Below are 8,227 nucleotides of genomic sequence, written 5' to 3'. Positions count from 1 at the left end.
TTATCAAATTAAAATAGCACAAGGAGGCAGCCTGGGGTAAAAGAGAAGGAAAAGCGTTGGGCAAGGAGAGCAAGGGATGAGGAGTGGGGAGAAGAGTGGTTTGCTTGACAGGCAATTGATTAATTTCTCCCCGTTGTGGCATTGATCGGCTGGCCGCCCTGTCTCCGTGTAAAAGCGTGAGGATTAACAGACTGTCCTGAGGTAATTAATTTGGGGCCTGGAATGGACTCCTCAGGACTGCTAAGTGTGCACCTCCAACATTGCTGATGAGCCGGACAGGGAGAGCCGGACCAGCTTCTCAATCAGGGACACGAGTGTCAACACACACTCGTGTCCACAGACAGACGTACGAACACACTCGTATACATGCGCACACACGCAGAGTTACACACACTGCCTTCATGCTTTTACTCAACACAGACACGCGTGTTCTTACATATACACAGACATGGCCATATTTAGGATTTTATGTTAATGCTGAGACAAAAAGTATACAGATACACACATACCCACACACACAAGCAGATATATCAATTCTCTCTCTCTCATACACATGCACACACACACACACGGACACACACACTTAAGTTCGTATGCAGTCATGTCACGTAGATATCATAAGTGCACTAGTCACTAGCATTCCTCTCAGATCCATGACCTCTGTCCTATAACAGCAGTCAAGGACTGCCACCAATTCAAAATGATCTAGAGCATTTAAATTTCCCATCGTTAGAACTGTTACTTAATTTTCGGTTCATTTTTTTTGTTTCTCATTAAACGATAAACATATGGACAGAGTAATTTTAAAGCCTGAAGTTCAGAGCTGAATGGACTAATTACCGGAAATCTATTCAGGTAAAAAAAGCCCCCCGTTGGGTATTTAAATATTGGGGCCGGGGCTGGAGGCAAAGCTGTGCTGATAGAGCTTTCAGAGATGGGGGGCGGAGGGAGTAATGTGCTCAAATTTGTCAGATATTTATATTCAGTGTGAACGGTATGTCTTCATTAAAGCACGTCTGGCAGAAATGAAAGAGGCAAACAAACAGAAGTAATGAGATGAGATGAGAGAGTGGGAGAAACACACACACACATAAACGTACATATGCACAGACATACACACACAAACACACAGCAACCAAACACAACAACATACTGTATTAATCAGACACGCATACACATACACAGACATACATTCAGAGAGAACCCTGAAAGTTGCCGCCAATCGATACTGAAAGAGAAGGGAGGGTGGGAGAGGGGAGGACTGTTTGTGTGTCGTTCTCAATAAAGATTGGATTTACAATAACACTGCCTCCACCCCCTGTCCTCTCTCTCCTCCTTCTCACAACATTTTACTGCACTTGGCTCTGGTGTTTGCCCTATAAAACACACTAAACATAAAATCCACAGGCACTTAGGAGCTGTCCCGGTAGGGTGGGGTGGGGGGGTTGGGGTGTGGGGAGGGGCTGAGGGGGAGAGTTAAAACATCCCCTTTACACCACTCAATCACTACATCAACCCATCCATCTATGTGTCCTCAGGTCTATTCATCTGCCTGTCTATCTAGACAGGTTAAGAAGGCAAGAGTGGTGGGGGATATACTGTCTGGTATTGGCCGAGTGATTACGATGAATTACCTGATGAGTAGTCATTTGAGAGATGAGCTTGTGTGTGTGTGTGTGTGTGTGTGTGTGTGTGTGTGTGTGTGTGTGTGTGTGTGTGTGTGTGTGTGTGTGTGTGTGTGTGTCAGTGTGTGTGAGTTGGCAGAGTTTGAAATTTGGTAATGAGCGATGTGATTAGTAATGAAAAATAATTTAATTATTCAAATAATTCATCCAGCTTTAATTGGAACTGTAATTAAATCAAGGTTAAAGCTGTATTAAAAACTATGGGCCCTTATTTCATAGTGAAACGAGCTGTGTGGTACGGCTGTGACGTATTGATAACCCGCAAATGGCACAATATGAAAGAGAGGAGTTGAGAAGAATTGTTATTTGCATGTATGCATTCATAGGACGCTAGAGTAGCGGGTACACTTTGTGGGACAGGTGAAATGACAAATTCATCTGTGGATGTGCCGTTGAATTTATGTCTTCCGAGCCAGTCATATCAACAAGAATTCCGAGGAATGCATGTGCTGTGAAGACAAGCAACTTATTATTAGTTTGGTTCAAGTCCAACCCATTTTATCAGTGCATGTTATACAAATATTTAAAAACCATTGTCATTGTGAAATGATTAAATATAAGGTGCGATTGAAACGTTCAGAGACTGCACCTATAAAAAGCAAAACCGTAATTTATTTAAATTTCCTCATCATCCCTTTCAAAGTTGAGACCTTGTGCAGCGACATACTGCTCTCAGCACTCCTGCCACGCTTGGAACGCTCCTTGGAAGTCCAGTTCTTTAAGTGTATCCAGCACCATCTGCGAGGCGTGCTAGATCTCCTCCATTGTGTCAAAACTGCTAGCCTTCATCTTGAATTGGACCTTTTGTTGTGCACTAAGGCATTGATTCAATTAAATTCAATTCAGTTGTTTTTATCCACTGTCTGTGTGGCGTTGAGTGTAGTTTCATAGCCTAAATAGCCATTTGGTAACATATTTTGTTGAGTTAAATGATCGGTCATGATTTAGTAACTGAGTGGTCAGTGTAATGTTGTCAAACTGTAGAGATTACATTAGATTAATTTGCCAGATGTTGATGCAGGTAACATTTTAAAGAAGGAAGTGGCAGAACGCAACGCCTACCTTTTTGGCATTGGACATACCCAAATGAGGCATCGGTCTATATATACGCTTAGGACTATGTACATGTTATGAAATGACCAAATGAATGTGCGCTAATTATCAAAATAGCTTTAGGCGATGCCCTTCTTTGTTGCTCGTAAAAACCTGCAGTGCGCATCTATCAGATTAATGCGTTTACACCCTTGATTCTCAATCACCAGTGTGACCGACTAATGAAAATGTAAGCCATTTACAGCTGTCTCTCAATATTGTGACATCTGCTTTTTATCGTAATTTCAATAACATTGCTTCACTTGCTTTACTGTAACTTACGGTTTAAAAAAAAGAGCTTTCCATGCTTAGCCTCATCCTTTTATTTGTTTGTACGCCTCGGCCCTCTGCACAGAAGGAGCAACAGCATTCAGAGGCAGCGATAAGAGATATTCTCAGACGCATATTCCCAGAAACAGAGAAAAAAAAAAACCTAGATCAAAGATAAAAAAGGATGCCGCCATGCCATGGACGGGAATGGACAACCGAGAAGTGGCCCGTTTTTTCTTACCAGCACTCGAGATAACAGGACCTCGGGCCGAGGCGCAAGAGGCGATTGGATGGAAGGGTTTCTGTTTTTTTGGGGGGTTTTTTTCCTCTTTTTTGCCCTCCCTCCCTCCCCATCCACTCTCTTTTGAATGGCAGCTGAATAATCTAAAATGCCCTGGGACGTGTTGTGTGGAGCTGTATCTTTTTCTTAAGTCTGAGCGAGAGCCCTCGAGTAAAATGTTGAAATGATAGTGAGGAGGAGAGGGTTCACTACATTACCGAGACCAAAGTTTTATTTCCAGTTGTCAGCGATTGAAGTTGAAGGCTGGAATGGTGTATAATTTATCCTGACACAAAAAATATATATTCCTCTCGTTATCGCACCCAAAGCACTCTTTATTGGTGCCGGAATGCCTTTTGAAAATATTTGCCCAAATCGAAAGACCAAAGTACTTGAATGAGCTATTGGGGGCACATAAGGCTCTCTTGTTATTTTTCTTCCGAGCTAACAGATCCCACACTCTTACATACACTGGTGTAGGCGAATTTCTAATGAGTTAACACTGCAGGAAAAAAAAAAACTTGCAACTCTCAGCATATGCCATGCATTCACTAATTGGAGTGAAATTTGATAGAAAGAAACCGTTGTCGCAAGAAAGCTGCGATGTGTGCCTTGGGAGAACTTCACAAGAGATTCTTGAAAGGGCTCATTCAGGGCGTGATTCTCTCGCTGTGAGGTTCTGTGAGGGGCTACATCTACAAGGGAAGTTGGATGTGTTTTTCCGTTACTGGTTTACGCTTACTGGTGTCAGCTGATGTTTTTCATACATGTCACCAGCTAAGTTGGGACACCTTCAGGGAAGTGAAGTCATTCATTTTGTGTTGATTGGAACATTGAAATTTGTCCTTGTGATCAAAGAAATACTCAGAGCATACCTAGTAAATTCCTGAGAGATGGACATTTGGAAAAACAAACAAGAACATTAAAAGAAAAACGGAATGGGTTTGCAGAAAGGCATGCATAGCAATTATTTCTGCCCTTGTTAAAAGCCTCCAACCCTTTCCTTTCTCTCTCAATCAATTGCCACTTTAGCTAAAATGGAGGAAGCCGGATTCATCGGTCGTCTAATTAGCTTAATTGCCTCTGTGTAAAGGCACAAAAAGGAGTCATGCTGTTGATCAACGATACAGCGCATTTGAAAATTCCTGCAATGTTTCACAAGGTTGGGGAACTGTTGCCTGCCTTCCATTCATAGGTGCACTCCAAAGTTCACACTCACAAGTCACAAACCAAGTTGCTAATAATGTGGCGTGGTCTATGTGGACTGCTGAAGGCGATCAAAATCATGATTTTGGTACATTTAATATGGCACAGTGTTTGACAGAAGGAAATATGAGCTATAATGGCCTGCTCTAGCATAATGTCACACTATTTCACCTAGATGGTTAGCAAACGTGGTACGGTCTCACACTCACTCAAAATCATACTTGAACGTGCACAGTGGGCTCATTAGGTTGAAGCACAAGGGTGGAAAAAGATCCAATTGGGTTCATTTTGAGTGAACAACAAAAGTAAATCATGCCATAAGCAGTTGTCAATGCACTTGGTCAATGTTAATAGACCTTTTTGACAAGATGCATTGTGAGTTGCTGTGCGAACAAGCGCTTGAGATGAGCTATTGCCCAATAACCCACGCACTGCCAATTTAGTTCACGACTTATCAAACGTAGGCATCAGTCATTTTGCAATTCGCCCGTGCAAGTTGCAAAGCACCCAGATTTCACCACACAACTGGAATCCTTTACATCCTTTTGTTTGTTCTTATTGCTTCGCCAAAAGTTTATTGCTGAAATTAGGACAAATTAACAATATCTGTCAAAACATTGTTTATCCGCTGCCTAATCATCTGTTATTATTCTTTGGCAGATGCAAAGAAGTCAAATTAGAGGTGTAAGTGACTAATTGAGACAAATGACATCCAGTGAGTTTCTGATGAGTGGGGAAACGACAGACACAAACACACAGGCTCGCAAGGCAGAGAGGGCATCTGAGCTCCTCGTCTTTCCGAGATGGACACTTAGACTCTTCCCCCGCTGGTTATATCGATCAGCACTATGCTTACACAGGCATTAACACACTCTCAAGATGGTGAGCCTGTCTGCCTCCAAAGCAAACACACGCACACACATACACACACACACACACAAACACACACACACACACACACAGACACACACACACACACACACACACACATATACTCAAACACACGCACACACACACACACACACACACACACACACACACACACACACACACACACACACACACACACACACACACACACACACACACACACACACACACACACACACACACACAGAGCCTTGCATGCCTATCCCAGTGAGGCTTCTCCATCGCACACACTGATCGATTCCACAGCTTTGCATTGCATTAGGTTTTACACAGATTTTCACCCATTTTATTCAACAATTTCTCTTTACTTTTTTCCTCTTCTGGTGAGAGTATATAACAATCATATGAGTGGAGTGTGACATGTCCTTGTAAGAGACACATCACTACAGAAAGTCAGCACAGATCCGTTTTTTAACGGTGCATAGAAATTCCAGGCAGACACTTTTTTCCACGCTTGATTTATTTGTAATAGAAGAAATGCAACTTAGAGAAAGGGTGCGAGAGGCGCCAATTACTTGTCCTCAATTTTCACATTTCAAATAAATGGAAGAGAAACCAGGCAATGTGACAGAAATAAAACCAAATTCTACTTTTCATCCCTCCCCATCCTTTTTTGTCTTGTATGAAACTATTTTCTTGTACTTCATTCTACCATTGTTGCTCCAGTGACCAAGCTTTTCTAAAACCCATAGAAACACATTCTTATAACCTCTCTCTGTTTATTAAACAATTCATATATGCAATGTAGAGGTCCACAGTGAACAGTGTTACGGTGTTATTTATACATATATTTATATATGCATGTATGTGTGTATGTATTTATGTATGTATATCCCTGATATGTCACTCTCTACTTCATAAGGACATGCATTTCAGCTGCCAAGCTTTATCCTCAAATGTCCAAAATTATTTATTTCTTTACTGTTGGTGTTTATTAACTCAATGTCCAGCTCCAAGAACTGATTTGACAACCATGCTCCCCATTAACTGGCATTTGGTCAGATCTGGCTCTCCGTCCCCTTAAACAATGTCACTGCCCACTTGTCTCTTTGAGTTTAATTGTCACTTAGGAAATGCCCTTCTTATATGATTGTCTTTTTAGGTGCCTTAGTTCTCTGGAGTTTTCTCTCTTCCTAAGGAGATGTCAAAATAATGTTTGCTCCATTATGTATTCATTATTGACAGGAAAAACAAACAACTGCCATCATTCCATGGTAACCTTTTAGAATGATCAGTATTCCTACAAAGGGGGGTATCTGCTTGACATCTGCGTGGTTTTCAAGCAGGAAATACCCCCCACCATCCCCACCCCTTTCATCCTCTGTCACCCTCTTCTTCCTCTGTCACTATTGTTGCCTGCTCTCTGTGTCTGTCTTCTTGTCTCTCATTACGGGGAAAGAAAACTCATGAGCAATTTGAGTTTGTCGAAAACCGTTATCACCCCTGTCAGCTCCTCCGGCAGGGAACAAAGTCCTCTCACTGCGCTCAAAAGAAATTGAGAGAATAATGTAAAAAGTGAAGGGGGGAGGGGTGAAACCTAGAATCTTGAATCAGGAATGGAATATGACTTACCCCAACCCTTTTTTTTGTTGCAGTCAATGTTCTCAAGCTTTGAGAAAGAAATCATTCTGGCTAGTGCTTATGTACAGTACAGTAAAGCTATACAGATAGTAAAGCTAGATCTATACACCTTTTGACCCTCTATAAACCCATAACCATTATCATGCTAGCCACTAGATCCATTTAAAATCAGATATATTTAAGGGGGGGAGGGATAAAAACAGACCTTGATTGAAACAGCAATGCAAACAAAAACGTAGCATTGAAATATTGGTTACAGTCAATACCAAGACTGGTATCTCTGGCACTTCAGTCACTCTGGTAGACATTACTAGCAAATTGAGGGTGGTGGTCCTAGCCCCAGTTTTAGTTGAGTAACAGATTACTTGGAAATACAGTCAAGGAGGCACAAAGGGTGCTTTGGAATAGGAGTGTGCCGAGCACAGTTCAAAGACGAGTCAATGGCAATCTTAGAATAAAGAATGGTAATGGATGATGGGACATTTTAGACATACCAAACAAAGCTTTAGAGAGGGCCAAAATATGTCCCTCTTAGAGATCCGGGCTTTAAAAACACAAAAATCTATGCATATTTGTCAAATGTATGATGCATGATCTGGGAGTTGGTTTGAGAAATATTGGGTTCATTCTGACTTCTTAAAACCATACAATCTGAACGTAATGCATCATTTAAAATAGATTTTGCAGTACGCTTGCCAGATTTGACCTTATACTTTAGTCGAGCTGTTGCTGGGCAACAGAACAACTGTATCAGTAAATAGTTACACATGCGGTTCCTAAATGAACGCAGCTGAATTAGCCTCAGCTGAAACATTCAAAGAAACAGGTACAGGTTAACTATTGGCTGTAGCTGTAGGCCATGTTAAGAATGGAAATATTCTTCATTTGAAGATACAAGATAATGTGGGCTGAATCACTGTAAGAGCTATAATGAACTACTCTGATGTTTCTCATGTTCTTGGATTTGAATTTGTCTCACTAAAAACTTTATCATAGACTTAGAGTAGGTATACGGTATGTATGTCATGACACTTACTAAGAGAGCTTTCAGTTTATTAAAAAAGAAAAGAAAAAAAAAAGAAACGGTCGGCACACTCCTACTTTGGATCCAAGGGCTGACCCCTGTCACAGACACATCTGTAAAAACAGTACTGGAACAGGGATAAGTGGTGGCAAGTGGCTA

The sequence above is a fragment of the Clupea harengus genome, chromosome 20, assembly GCF_900700415.2.
Source record: "Clupea harengus chromosome 20, Ch_v2.0.2, whole genome shotgun sequence".
In the NCBI taxonomy this organism is placed as follows: domain Eukaryota; kingdom Metazoa; phylum Chordata; class Actinopteri; order Clupeiformes; family Clupeidae; genus Clupea; species Clupea harengus.
This window is presented reverse-complemented; position numbering follows the sequence as displayed.